We start from the raw sequence: 26,702 nt of genomic DNA on the forward strand, positions 1-26,702 counted from the left end.
TTCTTCCCCATCGGGAGCAGTACACCATTTGGATGGTCCACTGCACTGTTTCTCCTCCACTCCAAGTGAGTCTCTCCCGCAGACAATGTATATTAATGTATATGTCTTTTAAATTTCTTGTTGGCTATTGTTTTCCTCGGTAATTAAGTGTTGTTTTTTGATAATTAAGATTTGTACTATTGAGCTTGAGCATGACATGTTGCTTACTCCGCTCCCAGTTCCCTCTGTCCAGAGGTCCTAGTGACCCGGACCCCATGGTGTTATTTTGCCTTGATCAATCAACCTTTATGGTTTACAGGACAGTGACTGTGATATCTAACTTAATATCCCAGTTTCTGATATTGGTTTTTAATTTTACAGACAGGACGGCCCCACTTCGTCCCTTCCCCCACTGTAACGGTCCTGATGAAGACCCCGGAAAAGCACTTAAGTTAGCCTATAAATAGGGGTCGAAACGTCGACGCCTCTTAACTTTTGGACGTCCGGCACATCTCCTGGATCACACTGAACTGTATATGTGACCGTAGAATGTCCGTAGCTGAATTGTGTTTTTAACATTTGCCATAATTCACATAGGCTGTTTTGGTTTTTGGAATAATTCCCAATTCCTGATTTGATTTTTGTATTTATTTACATCCTGTTTAAGTCTGTGTACTTTCCCTAACTTTTTCACAGCCCTTGAGCACCACTTCCTCCTTTCCTCCCCTCCCTAATTGGGGCTATTTCATTTTTCTAATTTCTTACTCTCCTTAAAGTGATTGTAATAATGCTTCACTAAATCAAAATGTAGTGTTGTTGAATAAATGACAACATTCTCATTAGAATCAATTCCTTATCTTTATTTAAATTTGTAAGTGTGTTATTGTGTTTTTACACGTTCTCCTCACGGGGACCCTTTCTATACATTTACCGCAGTCCCAGATGTGGCTCCAGGATATGGCTGAAACTTTTGGTCTGGTGGATGTTTGGCGTTCGCTGCACCCCTCCCAGACGCAGTATACCTTTCACTATGGTGCGCATGGCAGCCTCTCTCGGATAGACTACTTTTTTATGCTGGCTTCTACCCTATCCTTGGTACGGGAAGTTTGTCATCTCCCCCGGGGTATCTCGGACCATTCCCCCTTGCTGATTAAGGTCTCTGTGGGTGGTCTTTCTGGTAACAGAGTTCCCCCTGTTCCCCCCTGGCACTTTCGGAACCCCCGGCTCCGCTCAGATTTGGTGAAGGCTATTGATTGTTATTTCGATGAAAATGTGGGTTCGGTGACCTCCCCTACGGTTCTCTGGGAGGCCTTTAAAACGGTCATTCGGGGATCCGCATTGTCTCTTATTGCTGGTGAACGGAGAGCTAAGAGGGAGGCCGTGCTGGCCCTTGAGACTGAAATTACAGCACTTGAAAGTGAGCTGGGTGGGGATGACACGCCTGCGCTTTTACATAGGTTTACAAGGCTTGTGTGACTGATGCTGCTAAGTTGATGCGAGCGAATCAGTTGGGCCGACTGTATGATGTGGGTGACAAGGCCAGCAAACTCCTTGCGTGGCTGGATAAGGCTGAAAGAGCGAATCGTGTTGTACCCGTCATTGTTCGTGAGTCTGGTAAATGTGTGTCTGACCCCGGTGAGATTGTTGACTCTTTTGTTGATCATTTCCGGAAGGTTTACACCCCGGTGAGTGACCGTGATGAGGCTGATTCCCGTCTACTGTTGCGTGATATAGCTCTTCCTTGTGTCTCGGAGGAGGAGGGTCTGGCTCTGGAAGCTCCCTTTACGGTGGATGAGATTGCCCTCGCTGTCAGATCCTTGCGCTCGGGTAAGGCGATGGGGCCCAATGGTTTACCTATTGAGCTTTACAAACTTCGACCAGACAAGATGGCCGCCCATTTGCGGACCATGTTTCTAGACGCGTTCGAGGCCGGAGTCCTCCCGCTTGAACAGCGCCTAGCCACTATAGTGGTCATTTATAAGGATGGCAAACCTCGTGATCGCTGTACCTCCTACCGCCCCATTTCCCTGCTAAACGCGGAACCTAAAATCCTTGCCAAGGTTCTGGCCAATCGGTTGTTGACGGTGATCTGTGATCTGATTCATCCGGATCAATCCGGCTTCATACCACATAGGAACACGGCCCTTAACCTGCGTAGGCTTCACGGTGTTCTCGCGAGAGCTGCAACTCTCACGGAGCCTGCTGTGGTGGCCTCCCTAGACGCTACGATGGCTTTCGACACCATTGAATGGCCTTATCTTTGGGCGGCCCTCTCCAAGTTTGGCTTTGGCCCTAACTTTATTGCGTGGGTGAGGCTTCTTTATGAACAACCGCTGGCCCAGGTTGTGGTGAATGGCAGAAGCTCTGACCCCTTCCCGTTGGGACGCGGCACCCGTCAGGGATGTCCGCTTTCCCCGCTTTTGTTTGCGCTGGCGCTTGAACCCCTCGCGGCGTGGCTCCGATGGGAACCCTCGATTAAAGGGATCCGGTGGGCGCCAGATCTGGAAGATCGCGTCTCACTGTATGCCGACGACATCCTCCTTTATTTTACCTCCCCTCAAAAGTCCTTGAACGTGCTCTTCGACATTCTTACATCCTTTGGTAAGAACTCCGGATTGGTCATCAATTGGACCAAATCCTGTGTTTATGTCATAGCCGGGGTTCTGCCGCCGCTGCCCCGTAGGTTTCCAATTCTGGTGGCGGATGTCGGTTTTAAGTATTTGGGGATCTATGTCTCCACGGTTTCTGCGGTGCGTTATGAACGGAATCTTTATGCTCCGCTCCGTCGTCTTAAACAGGATGTGAGGCGATGGCGTGAATTGCCCTTGTCTCCGCGGGGCCGAGCGGCGCTCTTCAAAATGATGTCGCTCCCTCGATTTCTCTATGCATTGCAGAATTTCTTCGACCCGGTCCCTGCTCGCTACTTCCGCGAGATCGAAGGTTTACAGCGGCAATTGATCTGGGACGGACGTGCCCGTATCGCACTGTCTAAGCTCACCCTTCCCTGGTACGACGGCGGTATTGCTTTGCCAGATATCAAACGATACTACTGGGCCTCGCACCTGAGTGCCATTAACCACGTAACGTATTCATCGGAACCCGCTCCTGCCTTTGCCCTGGACAAATTTTTACTGCCCGGTGGCAACTTCAATAGGGCTTTGTACTCGAAGTCCCCAATCCGTCTCCTTACGGGTCCTACGAAGTGTGCGGTGCGGGCCTGGAGGGATGCAACTGTGGCTACGGGCTGGAGTGGCAAGCTGACGCATATGACCCCACTATACGACTCTGATCGGAGGCGATCAGATGTTTAAAGATCCTTTGCTGGGCGAAACCTTTGCAGGAGTTTTCTTAACAAATCATTTTGAAACATACCGGCTCCAGGAGGGGTCGTTTTTCTGCACCAGCACAGCACAGCGCCACTGGGTCCCTGACGTTGTGGCCGCCCCCGCCGCTGTGCAGCACCATCGCACGGCCGCGGAGCGGAGCGGACCACAACTCCCAGCGTGCCTTGCAGATTCCCACCGCCCACTTCCTGCTCAAGCGCCAGGAGGCGCAACAAAAGGCAACAGCCCCCTCCGCCTCGCGGACGCGGGCGGCGCCGGGCGGAGCCCGGGCAGAGGGCGGGCCGTCTGTGGCCGTCAGGGGACGACAGAGGACAGGACAGGCCGGTCCCCCAACACCTCAGTCCAGAAAAGGGTAAGAGAAAACTCCAGACATCGCTTACAGGGGGAACTAGCAAAGTAAAAATTGCACGCAAATCCAGTGCTCCCGAAAGCATTTTGACTTACCTAACATCTGCCGTTGGGAAGCTCAATAAAGAAATCGCCCAGAAAGAACGTGAGCTTGGCTTAGAGGGAGTTACGATTGAGCACAACGAGCCAAGGGTACCCCTAGAACCCAATATTGTCGTTACGAGTGCCAGTGATAATTTACCCAACGTTCAACATCCAGCGCATCCTGAGCACCCTACAGGGGCATCTGACTCCCCCGTGCCTGCCCAAACTCCGATGGGGGGTGCTAAAGCATGTAAAAGTAGGAAAAGAATAAAATCTCATAAACCTCTCCCCTTTCAATACAGAGCCAACATCAAGCCACGACAATCTTCAGCTAAGCTCGAAGACTCAATTAAAGACATGATTGAAAGGGTATTAACAGACACTATTGAAACTACACTCATCAAGATCTCGAGTGACATAGTCGAAACCCTTAAAGACTGTGTAGCAGGCATTATGTCCCGTTGTGAGAGGATGAACTCCCTGTTGCTCCAAAAGGTGACAGAGCATCTAGCTTTAGATCCACCGCATGCCACAGGACAATTAACCCAACCTATGGAGGTGACCAACAACGGAATTACAATGCCCAATGCAGCACCTTTGCCACTGATCCCAACAGTGATCCCTGCTAACAACTCTAAATCTGTCGGAAATATCCCGCACCCTACCAGACAGAATAACTTGGATCCCAAAACAAATAATAGCGAGGCAAAGGACGAGGCTGCTGTCAAAACACCTCATAAGAGAACGGGGAATGGTTTGTATCCCAAGCCTATGGTAAATTTACCCCCTGAGGCTACTCCTTTCGTGGCAGTTCTGGTTAATGTCCCAAAATCAATCCCGGGAGTACCTGAAACACAACTAACCCTCATGGAAAATGTCAAGAGCTGGTGTGACAAAAACTGTACAGGTCCTAGTGATGTTTCTGCACATATAAGCTTGGCGAGAAGAGTTACTTGGCTGAGTCCGACGGCCAAACGCTTCTCTGATGATTGCGTCATTATCAATTTTAGGAATCCACACGTCTGCACAAGACTTTTTTGGGACGCAACTGACATTATCCAAGGGCAAATACGTGCGGTCCCACTGGGCTTTTTCTATCCCCGCCCAACACAACAAGCCAACCGGGATATAGGATATAGGAATAATACCCCAAGACACAAAGTGCAACTAGCCAACTGGGCCACTCAACCACTTAGCTCCCAACTGTCCCTAGATTGCAATCAACAAGTAACTCAGACCCCTGGCCTGGAGCTAAGAAACCGTTTTGATGCCCTTACAAACCTTGATACTAACACCTGACTGGGCATCAAGATGGGGCTGCAGGAACCTTCTAGATCTAAAGGGGCTAACAGATCAGTTAAGCTAATGACATGGAACATTTCCGGCCTTCAAGCCAAAAGAGATGATAAAGAATGGCTCGATATCATTAAGGAACAGGATGTGATTGCACTACAAGAGACTTGGGACACTGAAAGTAACTTCTGGGTAGAAGGATATGTATCCTACTTTAAAGCTGCTCAAAAGTCTAATAGGGGCAGAAGTAAGGGAGGCCTAGCACTTTTAATCTCAGTAAGCCACATGGGGGTGATGAAAATTATAAATATTAGTTCCCCTAATTGTCTTATTCTGGAGGTCTCGATGAGTATGGGGGAAAAACTCCTATATGTAAATTTTTATAATTCAACAGAAGGGCTACAAGGAAGCGAAAATATCCTAATGTTGGCTGATTTTTTAAACAATTATAAGAAGAGTCAATCTACTTTGGTTTATTATATTGTTTTAGGTGATTTTAACACACACCTCTGTCAACTCAACTGTTATGACGGCAGTCCCTATGATGATGACTATTTAACCCATCTGCACTTCGAACACTCTGCAAAAGGGGGCGCCTTAGAAGAACTGTTGATTGATATGGATATGTCTGAACCCGCCTTTGTGAACCCGAAAGACAGAGTGGTAACTTATAGTGCAAGAGGGAGTAATACCATCATTGATTATATTTTTGGGTCACCTAGTGTTCTTACAAATGTCATCTCATACAATGCCATTATAACGGCATTTAGTGACCATAATCCGGTCGTTATGGAACTGACTAATTTAAATCCAACCATAATAAATCTTGACCAACAGTTAACCTACACCACTGTCATCCGGGCCCACGACCAAGGTAGACGAGTCAAATGGTCTAGGATTAACGTTGAGGAATTTTTTAATAATTTGTGTGATAAAGTAAGTGTGGAACTAAATATATGCAGGGACCCTTTGACCACATGAGGAAATGTCACAAAAGCCTTTGAAACCATATGTAAAAATGTTGCTAAGGCCCTTACAAGCAAACCGGCTGATAAGCCACGAAGGGCACAGGGATGGTTTAATGCCGATTGCTCAAAGGCACATAAAAAACTCTTAGAAGCCCTAAAATGTAAGCCACGTAACATAATTGAAGTGTCCCAACTAAGGAAAGAATATAGGAGTATGACCGAGGCTCGTAAAAGAGAAATAAAACACACAGCCTGGGAAGCACTCTATGACAATCTTACTTTAAGGGATAGTGCAAAATTTTGGTCTATAGTGAACTCCCCTTTGTTTAGTGGCAAAGAGAATGAGCCATTAGAAGTTAATATCACCGAGAAGCAATGGCTAGATCACTTTGAAAACATCTACGGAAGTAAGACCATTACTACCCCTTTTACTCCTATAGATCCCTTACCTACAGACACTCCACTAAGGGTAACGGTAAAAGAAGTATTAAACGCAATTGAAAATACTGCCGGCGGGCAAGCCCCAGGCCCGGATGGGGTCCCTGCTGATTTGTATAAAGCACATCCCTACATATGGTCTATAGTACTTGCGAATGTTTTTAATTTAGCATGTATGAATTTGTCTGACATTCCGACCACTTGGTCACATTCGGTTATTATTCCAATTTTTAAGAAGGGGCAAAGGGGTGATCCCAGGTGTTATAGACCAATATCGCTACTTGATTCCTCATTTAAAATTCTAGGTAAAGTCATTTTGAACAAAATTAATTTGTGGGAAAAGGAACATGCAATCTTATGCAACACTCAGTATGGATTCAGAACTGGTAGGGGGACCGAGGAGCAGTGTCTTAATTTATACATGACTGTTTGTAAATACACTGTCGCATCTAGCGGGTCTATCCACCTAGCTTTTATGGACCTGTCCACAGCGTTCGACCTAGTAAATAGGTCGAAGCTGTGGACGATTCTTGCGGAGCTGGGTTTGGACCTTGCTTTGATTAATTTTTTAGCATTCTTGCACAGCGACCTGACCGCATCAGTACGGATGACTACAGAAGGCAAGTGTACCACTGGATTTAGATCAGTAAGAGGGGTTAGACAGGGGTGCATTTTGGCCCCCATGTTATTTTCTTTGTATATTAATTCTCTGTATTCTGTTCTAAAAACAGTCACCCCAGATATACCCAATATGGGAGGGTCACCGTTGCCGGTACTGATGTACGCCGATGACACGGTCCTCATTGCCAGAACCCCCAATGGTTTACAGTTGCTTCTTGACTCGTTTGGGGCTTTTATGGAAAAACTAGACTTGGTTGTAAATATGGAAAAATCGCACGTTATGTCCATTGGGAAAGGTAAAAACACCACAAAAACCTTACGATGCAATGGAGTGATTTTATCCAAAGTCAAAACATTTACATACCTTGGTGTCATCTTCGATTACATGGGCAACTGGACCCCGCAGGTCGCAAATAAAGCAATGGCTATACGGCGGTCATTTGCAGCGATACTGAGTTTTGCTAAGAGACTGGGGGGTAAACCAACTGAAGCCATCCTCAAACTGTATAGAGCCAAAACTCTGGCTCTGGCTAGATATGGGGCTGGGATTTGGGGATTCAGGGACTTGGCACTGATTCAGAAGGAAGAGAATAGGTCCATGCGCTTACTATTAGGCTTACCACAGTCTACACCCATCTTCTCTGTCTTGACAGAATTAGGGCAAGGATACATTGAGGATGCCCTTAACCTGGCCCCACTACTTCTTTGGGTGAAAATGTGGCTGAACCCGAACCTGATGCTAAACCGTCAAATTATTACTGACTGCATGGGGAGAGACAGAGTTAAAGATATAAAATGGCTAAGCTATATTAAGTCTGTTGCTACTCATTTGGGTCGTCCCGATTTGTATAGTAATCCCGAGAGGCTATGTAAAGAGGATGTCACATGGATTAAAACACATTTTATAGAGTCTAGGTACATGCTTCGTGAAGCCCAAGAAATAGAGAAAACAACTGTTAAGGCTCACTACACTGTTGTTTCATCCATGACCATCCAGCCTTATTTGAGGGCAGTGAATAGGCCATATCACCGGTGGCTTCTCACAAAATTCCGTTTCAACCAGATGCACCTCCTTTTGGGTGACTATCCGAAATGGAACAAGCCAAGGGATCATGCCCCATGTAAATGCGATTCTTTCTCTGACCAAGACCAGATCCATTTTGTATTTTTTTGTCCTTTTTTTGCAGAGGGGAGAGAAAAATATTTACTACCGCTTTTGAGAAACAGGGGATTTATGCAAGTGAAACCCGCATTGCTGTTTTTACAAATTATGGAGACCCCTATTGTAATGTTTGGGGTTGCTAGTTTTCTGGTTTCAGCCATGAGAGCTAAACGACTTAGATCACTGAATACCTCAACAGCTGAATGAACTATGTAAATATAGAGATGTAGCATATTATAAAACATGTTCCTTATGATTTGCATAATTAAATTTGCTCAGTATAGTTTTAATTTGTTTTGAATATGGTAATGAACTACCGTTAGAATATAAAAGTGATGTCTTAATCAAGGGGTTTGATCTATCCACAAGTTAAAGTAACACCTGAATCCGATTCATCCTGCTTAAATGTTCTTTTTAAATGTCCTTTTTTAACATCTTTTTAATGTATACTACATAATGTACTGTCTTGGTGAAAAATGAAAAGTGAAAAATAAATGAAATGTACGCCTACTACATTGTTATATGTGTTTCTGTGTTTGTAGTATACTTTTATGATTTTAATTAATCGAATAAAGTAATTTTGACTTGACTTGACTTGACTCTGATCGATTGGGCAACCTTTGGCAGACGAAGGGGTTTGACAGGTGGGACATGATTGGGATCAGTAAAGTGGAGGATCTTTGGGCCAGGGGCACTGTGAAGTCCTTTGAAGCCCTAAAACTGGAATATCAGCTTGATGATAGGGAGTATTTTCGGTATATGCAGGTATGACATGCCTTGTCCTCAGCCTTTCCCCCCGGGACTGATATTCCACAATCCTCCCCACTGGAGGATCGTATCCTAGACGGCCACGTCCCCGATAGTACGATTTCCTTAATATATAAGAAGCTCATTAACAACAGGGCTGACCAGCTGGGGAAACTTCGTGCTTCCTGGACAGCGGACGGGCTTGAATTAGACGATGAGGACTGGCAGTCGGGTGTTTCTTCCCCTAAGGAAGTGGCTATTCCGGCCCGACTTTGTTTTGTTCAACTAAAGATCCTCCACCGTGTGTATGTAACTGGTATGCGACTGGTGCGAATGGGGCTTGTGACGGATGGACGGTGTAGGCGTGGGTGTGGTATGGATGGTACTTTTCTTCATGTCCTATGGGAATGTCCGGTTGTCTCGTCCATCTGGTCCAGGGTGCATGATGTGATGGGACGTGTCACTGGAGTCCCCCTCCTTCCTGAGGCACGGCGCTGCTTGCTCAATGTGTGGGAGCCTACGGACTGTACTGCGGCTCAGACGTTCTGGGTCACTCTGGGCAACATGGTTGCCAAGAGGGACATAGCTCAGCTCTGGGGCTCCGCCAGGCCACCACGGCTCAGTGCCTGTAAGGACAACATGGACTGGTGCATGTTTCGGGAAAAGACGGTGTACGAGGCACGGGGTCGCCCCAGAAAATGGTCCAGGGTTTGGGCACAGTGGAATTCGTACCGTGGTGATATTTGTTCTCCTCCGCTCGATTATGACGTTCCTATCCCCTCCTCCCCATGATTGACGTTCCGTTTTTGTTTCCTATATTACCTGTATCCTTTCTTCCTCCATGGTCACCCCCCCACGTCAGATTTGTTCCTTCATATATGTACTCCTTCCCCTCCCCCCCCCCTCTTATGACCCTTGCCAGTATAATGCCATGTGTTTGTGTTTGTTGTTTTCTTTCGACAAAATCACAAAATTAAACCTTTGATATCCTTTAAGTACTGTTTCATGCTCCACACTGTAATGTGTACTCAGTGATCGCCTCAAAAGTGTACTGTCATGCTTTATTCTTTCGATATGTGTCATAGCGGCCGGCCCTGAGGGGTTGTAGGCAGACGCTGTGTAACATGCATTTCGTACATAAAGGTTTTTAAAAAAAAAAAAAAACTAAAATATCCCAGTAAGCAAAACACAAAATGAATACAAAACATTCAAAACACTGCAATATAATACATTTATTTGATACACTAACACATTAAATAAATATAGTATTCCCTCTTTGATCTAAGCCATTTTGGAGAAGGTGTTGGACACTAAAGCGGTAAGATGTACTGGACTACTTGCGATTCTCAAGTAGAATGTCGTAAACAGTGATGTACTAATGTGTCTCAGAATCATTTAGCGATTGCCAGTGGGTTGCAAATGGACCTGCCTGATTAATATTCATGAGGTAGATCGCAATATGTGACCCATTGGGAATCGCTAAAAACAGAAGGATAATGTCCTGCTGGGGACAGCAGACCACATAAAGTAACTTTTTTAAAATGCAGCCTGTGTTCTTTAAAGGAAAGCAGGATGTGTTTCAAAATGAAACATTTCAGTTTCATTTTTTAAGAGTAGGAAGTGTTCCCAAGGCTCACTGCCTGCTCTTAAAAAAACATTTTCCCGTTTGTGACTGGCTTACAACCTACTTGAAGTAGGAGGTCAAATGCACATGTTTTGCAACCGTATTTCGGTTGCACAACATTTGTATGTGATACTGCAAGTCACTATTAGGAAGAGATGCCCATCCTAATAGCGACTCGCAAAACCATTTTGTAATTCAGTAATAAGTTACAGAGTCACAAAATAGGGTTCTGTACTTCCAAAAAGGCTTTTTTGCAGTTGCAAATGTCCCAATTCTGGTAATCGGGTCGTTTGCAACAACAAAAAAAGCTATGTACATGTTGCCCACTATTCCCACTCCAATCTAAACCCTTTTGGGGAAGGCTTTGGAAAGCAAAGAAGACAAATTTACTATTCGCACTCCAATCTAAGTAATTTTGGGGAAGGAGTTGGACACAAAAATGGTAAGATTTCCTATTTCCACTCTACTTTAAACAATTTTGGGGTAGGTGTTGGGCAGCAAATGGGTCAAATGTATTACTCCCACTCCAATCAGTACCGTTTTAGGGAAGGTATTGGATACTAGGGGCCTGAATAAGACTTTGGAGGTGTGGCAACTGGTACGCCCTGCCACTGCACTGCCAAAGCTGTGGTTAGATTAGGAGTTTCCTGTTGTCTGGCGGGGGCACGTTTTTGGCATTCCTAAGGCGGTGCCTCATAAAATGGGCAACGCAATGGGAACACCAAAAACAGTTCCTGTACTACATGGACTAAAATGCCGGGATTGCGGCAGTCCCGGGCGACTCAGCCAGAACACACCGCGAACGAAAGGCGCATTGTGAACCGTCAATTCAAACAAACAGAATCCAAACTACAGTGGTTGCGATCAACAAAACCGAACTAAAGAGAAAGATTAACATCTTCAAGTGGTCCCACTCCGCGGACGGTGACGAACTTATGAGGTACATCCTACTGACAATTAGAGAGTCTATGGTCCTGACGAGAACCCCATATTTAAGGAGTTCGAAACGCGTAGACCTTCTCAGATAACGTTCTCACGTTGAAACCATAAGAAAATTGAACAACTCTTTGACTACAGGGATTTACATTTACAAATGAGATTCTATGGTTTCAGACTCATGAAGTGTATATAAATTGTAAAAAAGTATATGTTGTTTTAGACTGTTAGTTGAATGAATGTTTTGAATATGAATGAAATGTCTCTTTGTATGAATGAGTATGAATGAGATCTAATGAGAAAAGTACTTTCATGCTCGTTTTTGTAATGTGCTTCACTAAAATGTTTTGTTGAAATTCAGAAATGGTAAAAAAAGTATAAGAAAAGAAGAAAAAGTGTAAATAAAATGCAAATTTAAAGTGATTAATTCCATGATTTGAATCTTCCTTACATATTGTTTGGTTCATATGTATAGAATCCATTAAGTCCTTAGAATCATTTGGCAGTACTGGCATCTTTTTTCGTGATACTAAATAAAAACACTGGCAAATGTTATCACAAATATATTTAAACACTAAAATGTCAAATAAAAGTATCTTACGCAAATAAAACAATAACATATTGTCAAGAAGCCAGACTCCACTCACCTGGCCAATGGTGGACGTCTGGGGAAACGAGGAGTAAGAAACCAATGGCCCCGTTACCTGGGTACCTACACACTAAGGGCTAGATGTAGGTAATTTTATTTTACCACTTCTTAAATACCGAATTTTACCGATTCGGTATTTAAGAAGTGGTAAAATAGAGGGGGGGAGGGGGGATGTAGGTATTACAGAATCGGTAAATACCGAATCGTTAAGATTCGGTATTTACCGATTCTGTAAATACCGATTCGGTAATGCCCATTGATTCCTATGGGTTGAAGCCCATATGAATCAATGGGCATTACCGAATCGGTATTTACCGATTCAGTAAATACCGATTCCAGCAAGGGTGCAGGGGGTGTCACTTTGACACCCTCTAGCACCCCAAATACATGCCCTAAGGGCATGTCTGTCTGTCACATGGCATAGGTGTGCAAGCACACATGTGCATGCACACCTGGATTCGGTATTTTACTACCCAATTGGATTTGTGGTAAAATACCGAATCTGAAAGGCCTTTGGGACTCAGAAGAGTCCCACCTACATCTGGAAGTTACCGAATCGGTAAAAATACCGATTCGGTAAATTTACTGATTCGGTAAATTGGCCCCCTACATCCCAAAAAACCATTTACTGGTCGGTAACGGCCGAAATCGGCCGTTACCGGACGGTAAATGGGCACCTACATCGGGCCCATAGAGTTGTGATTCTGTGATGGCAACACTTCTCAAAGGAACAGGGGTTGGGAAAAGAGAGAGAAAGAGAGAGAGAGAAGCTGGTTTCTCCAACTTTAGGGAATAGAGCCTCTTCTGCCTATGACTTCTCTTCTCACCTTTCTGCTTGCCCAAGGGAAGCCACCCGTCTTCAGTTGACACGTATTGCCACTTTTTCTTTGCACTTAATATGTCTCTATGAGGTTTCTCTTAAAACTCATCATCAGACATAGGATCATTTCACATTGTTTGATGAGAACACCGTTTACACTTCATGACGCCTCATACGTGCACACCGTTCAACTATTACAAATACACAGTTCACAAAACAACAAAGCTTTTCACAGAAATGTGTGCATATTGTCCTTTGCTCGTTATTAATGTTTTCACTTTCAAATCCTTGTACTTTAGTGAAATGTCTTTCAATCCTTATCTAGTTCTGTACTTGTCTTTGTATTTTCTTCCTTTGCAGGGAGTCTGAAGAAGAGGCAGGCAGAGCAGGGAGTCTGAAGCAGAGCCTGACAGAGCAGATGAGGGTGTTTTAGATCCCGCACTGGAACAGAATCGTGCAGGTAAGATATTACTAGGAATCATCTTCATGATGTAGGAGGAAGAGATGCTCTCACGTTAAGAGTCTGGATGCAGCAGAAGGGTGAGGTCTTTATAGAACCGCACTCAAGGGCGTGGCAGGGCTTGGTCTAAGGAAAGCTCGAGGCCCAAGAGGAGGCCTTAACAATTAGGAATCTTAAGAACAACGAGGCGGGGGATCAGATCAGTCAGTCAAAATAACTTTATATGCCAATATTGTCATAAAAGTACACCAACATTATTTCAAGTACACAATACATTCAGCAATTACAAACAGTGATTAGAACTAGCATTGTGGGATTAAACTGATAAAACTGATCCATAATTCATGATAAAATTAAAACAGTCAAAAATCAAATAAAACAATCCCAGTAATCATCAACCTATTCTATGAGGTACCAAGGTAAGTGATGAAACAATTACCAAGCAACCGTCTGTTTGAGATAAAATCAATATCTTTTTCTTGTATTTAACGATCATCTAATAAAACTGATTGCAGCACAACAGGCTGTTGCTGAACCTGAGAGCTGTAGGTATAACATTCCCTTCTTGTACGTTCTAAAATTGATAGGAGGTAAATTTGGGGCTAGAAAACATAGATGCCAAGCCTGTTATAAAGAGCAAACAGCATAAAGTGCGCTGCACTTTGTTGTGAACAGTTGTCACAGGGACAATTTGGAAGGTTCGGAAACCACAGGCCCTGTTGAGGAAAAGTTTTATTTATTTATTTATTTATTTATTTTCGGTTCTTATATAGCGCAGGAATTCGATCTTCGAGGAGATATCCCCGCGCTTTGTTTTCCGAAAGCAGGGCTAGAACAATGATATCTGTATGGCATTGCTAGAGTTACTGAGTAGAGAATAGGTACGTCTTCAGACATTTCCTAAATGCGGAGAGGTTGGAATTTAGTCTAAGAGTGAGGGGTAATGAGTTCCAGAGAGTGGGGCCTTTGTATGAAAGGGCTCGACCTCCCTGTCTTTCTCTTTTGATCCTGGGGATCTGGAGCAAAGCTTGGTTTTCTGAGCGTAGGGTTCTACCTGGTTGATAAGGTTTGAAGATTTCAGTTAAATATCTAGGGCCAGTTCCAGACAAGCATTTATGGATGGTACAGCATATCTTGAATTTTACTCTCTGGCGAATGGGAAGCCAGTGTAGCTTGTTTAGTAAGGGACGAGAGGAAGATCTGGCAGGGGCATTGAGAATCAGCCTAGCGGCCGTAGTTAAGAGAAAATGTAATGAGCCAAGACGTAGGCAGGGTAAATACAATCTGTACTGAGTTTTTTTTATAGTAGTTACATAAAATTTCAATTCATATTTAGGGGACAATGCAGGATTATTTGTCCTTGAGTAAAGTTGAAGAGCTTTTATTTGATGCTCATGCTGGCCCTGTTCAGAACAAAAGAACCTAATCCAAGCTCTTGAAGTATTCCCAATTGTGTCTGGGTTGATGAAATACTCAGGAACCCATAAACTTGCATAGCCACCCTTAACATGGGCTAAACAGGGGATATTTGCAGTGTTATCCAAGGCCATACAGTCTTTTAAGATTGTTTTTGTGAGACATACTTTTGGGGTTGCCAACTCTTAAGCCATAACAAGAGAGGGGCCAGATCAATAAGTCCTCCAAGAAAGTTAGTCCAGCCTCAGAATTGCAAAAATAGGTGGCTGTCCCAATAAGAAACGCAAATAGTCTATGAAGGAATCTGTTTTGTACCTTTTGAAGAATCTCACAGTTAAAATGACCCACACACTTATACTGTAAGTAACCACCGAAATGCATTTAGTCTCCCTCAGAGGCCTATGTTCATTCTTTGAGGCGAAGCAAAAAAAAAGCTTTGATTGTTGGGATCTCAGCATCAATGGTGGGCCCCATTTATGATTCGAGTCAGAACAAATTCTTAAATAATGAAAATGGTTTACTTTAGCAACAGGGGCACCATCTATTCGATGCACTTTCATTTTTATACCTTTATGCCCGCTGACCATGATAGAGGACTTCAAGCTCAGGAACTCATAAAAGCAATCCATCAAATTCTGTATACTGTTAGCAGTCCTAGCTCATGATCAGTAGCATATTTTTGCCAAGGTGTCTCAATGGAGACCAAGAAATAAAGTGACCAGTGCCTTCTCGGCCCCCATATTTTCTGACAATTAACCATAATTTAGAGCGGTACACTATATCAAATGTGCTCAAAAGGTCCATAAAAGCTAAGTGCAGTGCAGTTTTCTTAAAATTGATGACATACTTTCCAATCAAGAGGGAGAGATTGAGACATTGTTTCACTGTGTCAGTTTCTGATTTGAAGCCATATTGAACATCTGAAAAAATATTAATTGTCTCAGCCACTCCAACAACATAGAAAAGAGTACCCTGCACAACATTTTTACTGTGCAGTCCAGCAGAGATATTGGGCAATAATTAGGTTGTTTATGTCACCCTTTTTAAAAATAGAAACAATGGCTGCTTCATTCCATGTGGGTAGTATAGGCTTGTAATTGCAGCTCTAAACACATTAGTGAGCAGAGGAGCCTAAACAGGGGCGGGCCCTCCATTGGGGAGAAGGGGCGTCACACCGCTGCTTTTTTGCAGTGTGAGAAGCAGAAACATAAAACGGTAAAACTACCATTGTATGTTCCTGCTTCTAGCACTGCGAGAAAACAGAAGTGTCTGGTTGGGGGCGGACGGTCCTGCTCGAGGACAGGGGGGAGTGGCTTGCCCACTGTTGTGGGTCCTGACTGTTTGGCCAGCCCTCTGGGGCTGACCAAACCAGTAATGCGCTCTCTCCCCTTTTCTCTATGTAGGCCGCATGTAGGCCTCGCTACAGGCGCCGCCTGGGCATCGTCCGCACCAATCACAATGCTGCCATTGCAGCGTCATGATCGGTTAGGGGAGGGAGGCTGCCTGTGGAAAACGAACAGCCAGTAGCAGCAGGAGACGGGTAAAGGTAAGTTTTTTTAAATTGTAATTATTACTGTCCCACTCCCCCACCCCCATGAACCCGCATGGGCCCTAGTGAACCCGCACGATCCCCCCACTTACCCCTCATGCCAGCCACGACTGAGATTTGAGGTTGTATTTTAGAGGTGATAACGTTTATCATTTTTGCTCTTTCAGCCTACAAGAGACATGGTTTCCATATGTTTTATATTTCATAAATTTTTTCTGCTGGTCTTGTCCGGAGACTTGTTACATAACGCTAACCTTTTCAACACTTGCATAGACGAGTTTGCTATGCACATATTATTCATGGAGCGTGGCTGAGGTAATTTGAGACGCACAGCTATGGCATCCCCAGCGAGCTCTGTCAGGGCCTCCTTGCCCGTAACATCAGAGGCCTCCACAGAACGCATTTGTGCAGATGCTTTAGTCCTGGGAGTTATATGCAGGGTTTGCTAGTTTTAGCGTGACATATTCCACTGTGCAATTGCAAAAGGACAGTGGTCCAAAGCAGTTTAGAGATATAACATATTGGTAATAAGACAAGCCTTGATGAGCCGCTTATGTATTTATCCAAGTCCAGCCGGACTTGGAATTTATTTTTAACAATGGTAAAAATGTTTAGTGCATAAATAACATTACAAGAAATAAAGAGCACAATCCTGTGCCTTACCGCAGAACAGAAAGAGTAGAAGAATAAGAAGTGTTTATGAGAAAGGAAATGTTTGCAGGCAAAAGAGGAAAAGAGCAAACTGGACACTTTTAGATCAGCAATACAAGTGTTTGCCAGAGTAGTACATACAGCAATTGATACACATTGGTTGTACTGTATAACTACTATAAAAGGTCGATGTTTCGATCCCGCGCTCTAAGATACAGTGGGATCATCATCAGGACTTTATACAATTACTATGCCTGGTGGGAACATTGATGCGTCTCTTATTTAAGAGACGGCGTGCTTAGCGGAGCTTGATTACGCCAGTGGTTTGGACATTGTGAATTTACTCTGTAAGTTCTTGTTCGGCGGAGTGCCGTCCGTTGCCGAGAATGGGGTTTCCACGTTACAATTCACCAGTAGTTATGGTCGTCGTCCACGGTGGGAGACAGTTGAGCAAGTACGTTGCCCGAACGGCAGGTAGTAAGGATTAGCAGGCGGCCCCGAAAGAATTCTTGGATCCTCGGCAGACAGGAACGGTTTCCTCATAGATACGGCTGACACATGCAGTTGGTCCGGTGGGTAAAAAAAAAAAATATATATATATATATTCTACTGTGGACTGCTTGCTAGGTGAGGGAGGGGGTCGAGACGAAGAGACTATTTATAATAAAATCAGACAAAATCAAGTGGAAATGTGCCCATCTTTGTGGGAGCTGTTTTATCTAGGCGTTGTGGTTCCGTTGGGGGCAAATGTGTTGCATGCCTGAGGGGATATTTAACTCTGAAAGCCACAGAGAGTGTGAAGTCAGATTCTACAACGCAGGTATTTTGTTTGAGGTGTGGTTGTGTTAAAGGTTGCCAGCAGCGATTAATTTATGAGATGCTCTGTCTGTTGGTTTCGCACATTAGAATCGCTAAGTAATTCTTTGAGAGAACTGGAGAGGATGGAAAAAGAAATGGTGAGAATAGAAAATACTGCTGACACAGCAGCAAACTGGACCCTGCTCCCTGTGTAATATTACAGGGTCACAGCTAGGGGTCGGAGAGACACTGAAAGCTGGAACCAGGCTTTACCACAGGTAGAGGCTCTAGTGCAACCTGGTGCAGCTTAATGATTAGTGCGGCCGACTTTGGAGTTTGGGAAGCAGGTTTGAGTCAGGTGTATTGAAGGCCATTTTAAAATGTACCTGCGGAAAAAAAAATTCAATGCTGAGATAAGTTTGGATAATTAGCGTTAACCCCACATGTGAATATCCTGCCAAGATCCATATTTAACCTGTGACACACTTTTATTGTATTGAATTATGATCAGCGCCATTAGGACGCAATGTGATTAGACAAAGAGTAAGATATGTTTAACCTTGAAATGTGCATTATTTTGAATCACGTTCCCAAATATAAAAGGCTCACATTTGTGGCCCTGCGATACCAGTGAGAATACATTCAGCCGCCACATGATCTCACTTGAGATCGAGCATGGCACATGGCAGGGAGCAGGCAGACACATACACGAGCAGGCAGTGTGGTTCCATCTCACGTGAGTATTGGGCAGACATTTATGATTCCCTCATAGCTGTACTCCCCCTTGGGGCACACATTGCCACTCTCTGTTTATTGTAATGCATGCCGCATCCTACAGTGTGCTAGTGTTGAAACACTACAAAATATTCACGCTTCCCCACACAGACACACACTATTTACGATCACAGGCTCAGTCGGAACCTTTTTTGCAAGTTGCGCCAAATCTAGGCTACAGTCTTTTGACACTTGTGTGGTGTCCTGGTTAACTGTGCCATGTGGCAGTGGACAGTGCAATATTGTATTCACACACAATAATGAGTGGAGAAGGAAATGTATGTTTTCTCAGGCTCTTCAGTCGTCAGTGAGATTGCTGGACTGCAACTCAACAGCAATAAGAGCAAAGGGTTTTTTCACCAGAGAAAGATAGAAACTCACTAAAGTTTCTTAAATGATAAATAATCCAATCGTATTGCATATTAACCTTCCTCCTTCCTCCAATTTGCTTGAAAATGCAACATTTGTCCACTCTTTTTCAAAAGTTTCTCGGGGGAGAACCCCCCCAAACCCACCATAGGTTGTTCAGGCTCGCTCGCTTCACTTGCTCACTGCAGTGCAGTACGGCAATAATTGTACCACTCACCACTTTCAAATGTCACCAGCCGCCACTGAGCCCAAAGATCGATATCTTTTTTGAAAACGTCTACCAGGACTCCATCTGGACATGGGGCCTTTCTGTGTTTCCTCTTTATGACCGTGGGCTATTTTGTTTAGCCCTATGGAGTCGTAAAACTAAAATCCGGCCTCCCTGTCGAACACTAAGATATCTACATGCCTGAAGTCTCCCAAAGGGGGGCTATCAGATTTAAACACTTGAAAAAAGTTATGGACCACGTGTCTGCAGAAATTAGACTGTCAACCTTCAAGGGCGGTCCTTCTGTGAATAAAGGAAGATTTACTACTTCCCAAAAATGTCTAGGGTTGATAGTGCTCCCTGTGGCTTGTAAGTCTGCCCATGCTGAATTGCTAAGTTTGCTCTTTTGAGCACTTAGCATAGCTTTATAGGCTTTGAGAGCTGACTTAGCATTTTTCTTGTTTCTCAAGAAGCTATTTAAGGCTAACTTTAGAAGTTTATGAGCTTTAGAACAGGCAGCATTAAACCGCTGACGTGGAAGTGGACTACATGACCTGTAATTTACCGTTAATGATTGGGAAATTGATTGGCATGTAGTAATAAATCTATTTATTATGGAACTAGCTGGAGCACCAATGGACAAATACTTATTTACTGCATCTAAATCTACTGACAGTACATTCCCAATAAACCTAGTCGGCTCCACTGAGGCCCAATTAATTCCCAAGCCCTTATTTGCTGAAAAGATGATTGGGGCCACGTCCAATGTGTCATTCCTTTTTTCTGATCAATATTCAAATATAATACAAGTGGATAATGGTCACTAATTCAATTTAGAATAATTATAAAATCAGATAATAAAACTCAAAACTCTTTGGACATCAATGTAAAATCAGTAGTGCTACATTTACCGCCATCTTTGTAGGTTGGATGATCATTAGAGTTAGCAGCACTGCACTCACTTGCAAAAAAATAAATCATTATTAAGGATAATCTTGTACAGTGCTTTCCCATACTGAGGGTGCTTAAAGTGGGTGATCTTGTGACCTTCAGTATCTTTTACCCCAAATACAGGGATTCCACTTAACATACATAAAGGGCAGTTAAAGTCCCCCGCGCAGATCATAATCAGTCATTCAAATTCAAAATTAAAACAACTTAATTTAACATTTCTACTACCACAGAGTAATGATGTTCACAGATATTATGATAAATATTAATGATCAATAGGTAGAAAGACATTGCACATGACAACAGCAATAATTAATACCAAGGGGTAGTGCACCGTGTCTTCACTTTTAAGCAAGGGAGCTTAACAGATATAATAATGGCCAAACCGCCCTTTGCTCTCCTGTAAGATGAGTGAAGTTAATTGTGATTGATAACCATCAACCTAGAAATACCCAATGATAACTGTCAACATAGGAATCCCCAATATGCCAACTCACCTGGGGACACATTATATCAATCTCCTTTAATAAATGTTAACCAATCTTTACTAAGCAATTTAGAATGCAAGCCTGCAATACTCCAAGATAACAAATTAAATTCCCCAGAGAGATGGTGATGAATATAATGACACAAAGAGAATGGAAGGGAAACATGGAGGCCCAGGGGATCAGTACATAAGGCAGGTTATGAAATATATAACAGAAAGGGAGAAAACAGGAGGGAAGCTGGGAAAGCAAAGAGCAGACTACACATGCTGAATGGGACGTGACTAATATAATATATATCAGAAATATTTATTAAAGAATATATTCTCTAATTTCAAAAGTATTTTCAAAATGTAACAAAAGTTCAATATAACATTATCAATGTTCAATTAATTTAATTTTTAAAATATTAATGAATAACTTAGTTTTTTTACATAAGAGCAGAAACTATTTATATATTAAAAAAATTATAAATTTATACAGAAAATGTCATACTAAAAATGAATAAAAATTTTACTTTTCTAAATAACCTATGTAAATTACAACAATTATTTTATTTTATTGCAAATAAATAAATAAATATGTTAAAAAATATATCTATCAAATCCCCAAAAATAAATATAGCAAATTAAATATGTAAAATATAAAAAGAAATTATGAACTATAAAATATAAAAATAAGTTTATAACATCTATTTATTAAATTTTTTAATTCTGTAAATCACAACTAATACCAATAAAGTTGTGCTGGTGCTGGTAACCGCCAAATGCACAACTGCATAACTGTGGACAGCATTCTAAAGAGTGTAAAGCACGGTTTTTAATACTTTCCTGAAAGGCAACTATTCCCTGATAGCACAGAGAGGACCAGGAAGGTTGTTCAAAGACCAAAAACTTGAACAGAAAAAGCTCCTCAGCCTGCTCATACTCATTTAAACTTAGGTATACTGAGCAAGTTGGCATCAGCAGAATGCAGAAGACACAGGATAGTACAGTTGAAAGTTCTGTTGAAGAAAGATAGGGCTTAACTGATGTATCACCTTGTTTGCAATATAGAGGGATTTAAACATAATCCTTTTAGGCAAAGAGGGACAGTGTAAGGAATCTAAGGCTTTAAATGCGGAAGAATGAAAAGGAAGTGACTGAGCAAGTCTAGCTGCAGCAGTTTGAATTCTGTAAAGGTGTTTGAGACGGTAATCGGGAGAACCTGGAAACAATAAACTTCAATAATCTAACATGATGAAAGCGGAGAAGTGCACCACTAGGAGACAGGCATGACTAAGGAGGAGTGTGACAATTCAGCCAACTGTTTTATGTAGAGAGAATCAGTTAAAAAAATAATCTTTTTACCTGGCTTAAAAGTATTAGGTTCTCATCGAAGCGGAACCTGAGAGTTCTGGCAGAAGTGGTACCTGGAGGAACGGTGTCACCTGGTAATGGCAAAAAATCCACTGGAAGTGTATGAAGGGGCCTACCAATAGAACAGCAAATCTCAACTTTAAAACTTCAATAAAAACAAAATATATATATATATATATTTCTCACAACCATTTTACCCCATAAACCCAACATCCCACTGCTAAAATATTATATTAGCAAAACACAATTTCAAAAAAAACTTTTACATAAATGATCAAGATTTTAAAAATTGCACATAAAATAATAAAATTCAAATGCAATATTGTTATACATTCAAACATATAAAAACACAATTAAAAATATCACAAAAAATTATATCACTAACAACAATATATTTAACAACGATATTTGAAATGTACCTAAACAATGATATTCTTATTTGCAATATTCCTTTTAACAATATTTCCTGCATTTCGATATTCTTGCAACAATATTCTAGTATTAGGATATTAAAAACTAGATATTTTGTCCAAACACCCCAGAATCTTGCTTAATGGTCAAGTTGGAAAGACTCATGTGGATTGAGAATTATTGGCTATATTTATTGTGGGTATAGTCATCGATGCTGACAGTAGAAATTCCTTGAATATTTGTGGTGAGCAGGGGTCAAAAAGGCAGGCACCTAGGCCACTGGTTTTAAGAAGATCCTGAAATTCTGCTGCTGTTGTTTCTCAGAAGGACAATTGAGATTAATGCAATTTTTGACTGCTTATCTTAGGTGGCATCTCTTAGTGACAGCTGTTTTGCTTATTTGCTATATATTCATTTATGACATCGGGTGGTGCAGTGAGTTGAAATTTTGTAGCGGAAATCGTGACCACGAGGAATAGCTTTTTAAATTGATTTCAGAACTTTGAAAATCCAATATTTAATGGAGTTTCTTGGCAAGAAATTTGAGGTTGTAGATCCTGCTTGAATATTGTATTTTTGTTTTTGCATTCTTTATGTATGATCTATATAATATTGTCTGTCAATCAATGTGTGCATATTTTGTCAAGTGTTGAGATCTCTCCCTTTATGTTTTTTAATTCTTCATTTATCCATGGGTCTTTATATTTTACGCATTTTTTGGCTGCTCCTATTGAGATATATAGTTTTTTAACAGTGTTCATTGTCCGAAGTTGTGTTTGTAGTTAGATGAATTTCAAAGTCTTCCACATTCAGCTCATTCCAGAGTCTGCAGGTTGCTGTTGAATGGGATGGGTTAAATAAGAGTATTAAAGGGATCTTATGTGCGAAGTAGATAAAGCAAAGATTGGTCAAGTCAAGTGAAGTTTCCATGGATTGTTATCATGTTTGGGTTGCAGCACATGGGGGCTATTGTATAACTTGCTGATGTGTGTCAGCCAGGTGATAAGCTAGATTAGGTGGTGAGTGGGCAAGGCTCATAACTTGACATCTGGTTGAGGGATTTGTCAAACCAGATATTTATGTTGCCAATGATGCATTTGTTGTTGATGATCTGGTCTAATGTTGCATGTAAATAGGCATCAGTAAAACATTCAATTTTTTTTGAAGGTCTTTATAGTAGGAGTTGCAGGTGAACATAGGACTGGGGTTAAATCTAATAAGACCAAGTTTGCAAGTTTATATTCGAATACCTTCCATTCTTTGGCTGTATGGTTCCCTTGAAAACAGTTGCGAGTCAACCTACTATATTACTCTTGTTGATTATGAGTAAAGCATTGGTAATGCTGGCGTGATTGCTTCATAAAGTACTAGACCACACTGTCTCCTAATCATGTTTCTGTGATGAATAGCAGGTTTAGTTTTCAATTCATTCTACCTATTGGTAATTTGTTTGTTCTGCTCGTTGATCATGTATTGATAAGTATAGAATTTAGCTGGTGTGATCTGTTTATATAGGCAGAATGTGTCGGGGCCAGGTACCTTTTTGTATATTCCATTGTGGTCATGAGCAATATGTAATTGGTTAATGTACCTCCTTCATCCTGTGAATTAGAGGGTAAGGAATGGGAGTGGGTGGATGAGGTATCTATAAACCACAAGATCCTGGCATTAATGCTTTCTAGACTGCTATTGTCCCGCTGAAAGAGATTTAATAAGGATTTAATTGTATTGCTGTTGGAGGCTGAGTAGGAATTTTTGTGTGTCTGGGAAGAAAGCACTGGTGAACCATTCAGGTTTGGTGATGTACCGAGGTAGTATTGGGACCTGTTTCATTGTGGGTAAGTGACAGTAAATTGTACAGGAACATGTAAGCTCTTCAAGAGAAGCCACTAATATATATCTTGATAAACTCAATTGCTAAAGTTAAATCACATTCAAATATGAAGATAAAGTGAGATGGTAGATTAAGTAAGGATAAAGGTAATGGTGACTGAGTCGGGGAACGATCTACAATTGCTCTCAGATTTTTCTTCTAGAAGGGGAGAAACATGCACCAATCCATGTTTTCACTTGTTTGCTTATCATGTTCTCTGTGCACTTCACCAGGCATTAGTGATTTCTCTGCTGCTTTTAACATGCATGCATCCTTTTCCCGCTGCTGCATTTTTTTCAAATTTTCTCTTTGCCGATGAAATCCAGATCCCTCTCAAAGTGAGAGGGTGACCTTAATAGTACAGGTTATCACATTTGAAAATCTGTTTAATACATGTTTGTGCAGTTGGAACAGCACCTCTGCACTTCTCACTTAGCTAGCCCAGGTGTTACGAGGTGAGAATCCTAATGGGTTAAGGCTTGCACTAACAGATAAACCTCTCACATAACAACACACTATAAATGCTTTGCCCAGTCGGTTCCTGCTCCACACATATCTGATCAACTCCAATGAATAGGTTTTTTGCTTACCCTTACTTAGGCCCTGGCACCAAATTAAAAGTGGCCACATTTGTGAATTGGATAGAAAAAATAGTGACCCACAATTGTTATCATGGTAATCTGTTTGGGTGTTCTGCGAGGAATAGGAGACCACGTGTATTCGAGCTTGCTGAAGGCAATGCTTGTGATAATGTTAAGAAAACCAACAGTATAATGAAGTTTCCTCTCTAGCAAGAAGAAAAAAACATTAGCACATCCTAACTCTTCTACCCATTGAGTGCTATCTCTTCAGCAATGCTTCATTTGATAAGGGAACATCCAAACACAATTTTTCAGTCCCTCAATCTTGTACTCTTCCTTTCCTCTCTTCTGGTCCCACTGTCACACCTCGATGAGGGTGCTACTCTCAATTTACTTGCCTCACTTGTGACTACTGCTGAATTATCTCCATTGTCGGCCAACCTTGTGCAACTTAGCTCCCTTTTTCTTGGGGATTCTGGAGACATGGATTTTCAGCTTTACTTTTTCACTAACTGCAACAGTTTCTGCTTGGTGCATGTACCTTTGCCCTGTTTCTTCTTGATTTTCAGTTTGTAGATTTTTAAACTAGCTACTTGTATCTAAGACAGAGTCTTCTCCTTCTGTCCTTCTTTCCCCTCTGGATCCATGCAGCAAACTTGGGCTTCATTCTGTGAATCAGTGGTTGCTGTCACCACTTCTTCACCTGCTGTCTTCACTCTCTTCGTGTGAGCTGCATGGATCCAATGTGGGATTCTTGCTTATTTCACAGCAGTGTTAGTCAGTCAGTCAGTCAGTCAAAACTCTTTATTTCGATTAATTAAAATCATAAAAGAAGCAGCAATACATACATACAAAATAAAAATACATATATGCAATTTAAAATAAACAAGCATATATGTACAAGCATTCATGTATATACACTATTTATATTACATGATTCATGGAAAACAATTAATACAAGATGTCTCCAAGTGGCCTAAAACTACTATTAAAATACAATTAAAGTTTATAATAACATCAGTTCCATGATTGTGGGGGAGGGGTTCAATTCATATATAGTGTTCTTTTGTTCTTTACTCTTGCTGCAGCCACCAGAAAACTTGCTACGCTAAAGATGACCCGCACACTGTTCAGTAGTTGCAAATGTAGCAGTGCGGGCCTCACCTGTAGGAACCCCGCTTCTCGTAATATGGGCAACAAGAATTTGTTTGGTGCCTCAGAAAAATTTTCACAAAACATAATTAGGTGAAGGGTGTCCTGTGTCGAGAAGTTGTCACAAGAACATGGTGGGAAATCAGCTGGTTTGCCCCATTGTTGATGGTCACCCAGGACAAGGTGAATTAGATTGAATCTGAACCTTATCAACAGGAAGCGGTGGTACGGCTTTGTGACAATCTTAAGGTAGGGTTCTATATAAGGCGAGGTCTGTAGAGCATAAATGCTTCTTACTCCTGATTTTTTAAGTTCCACCTCCTCCCTGTCTGCCTCTGCTCTGTTCCGGAAATTATATTTGATCCATCCCAGATCCTCTTTCTTAATTCCCTCTGGGGTGGTAAACAATTCAGGGCGTCCCAGCCTGACACACGCCGCTCTAACGTATGCCAGCCATGGGATGCTGTATGCCTTGTCGAGGGCCAGGCAGTCTTTAAGGATGAGGTGATTAAGAGTAATGTCCTCATTGAGCCATGTCTTTGCCCAACAAATCAATGGGGCTGCTTTAAGGTAGTCTGAGATATAACCCACACCTAGTTCACAGTGTGCCGCCATGGTCGACGACGACTGAGGTACCGCCAACAGAGATCTAA

Source organism: Lissotriton vulgaris, chromosome 2_1 (assembly GCF_964263255.1).
Source record: "Lissotriton vulgaris chromosome 2_1, aLisVul1.2, whole genome shotgun sequence".
NCBI lineage: Eukaryota > Metazoa > Chordata > Amphibia > Caudata > Salamandridae > Lissotriton > Lissotriton vulgaris.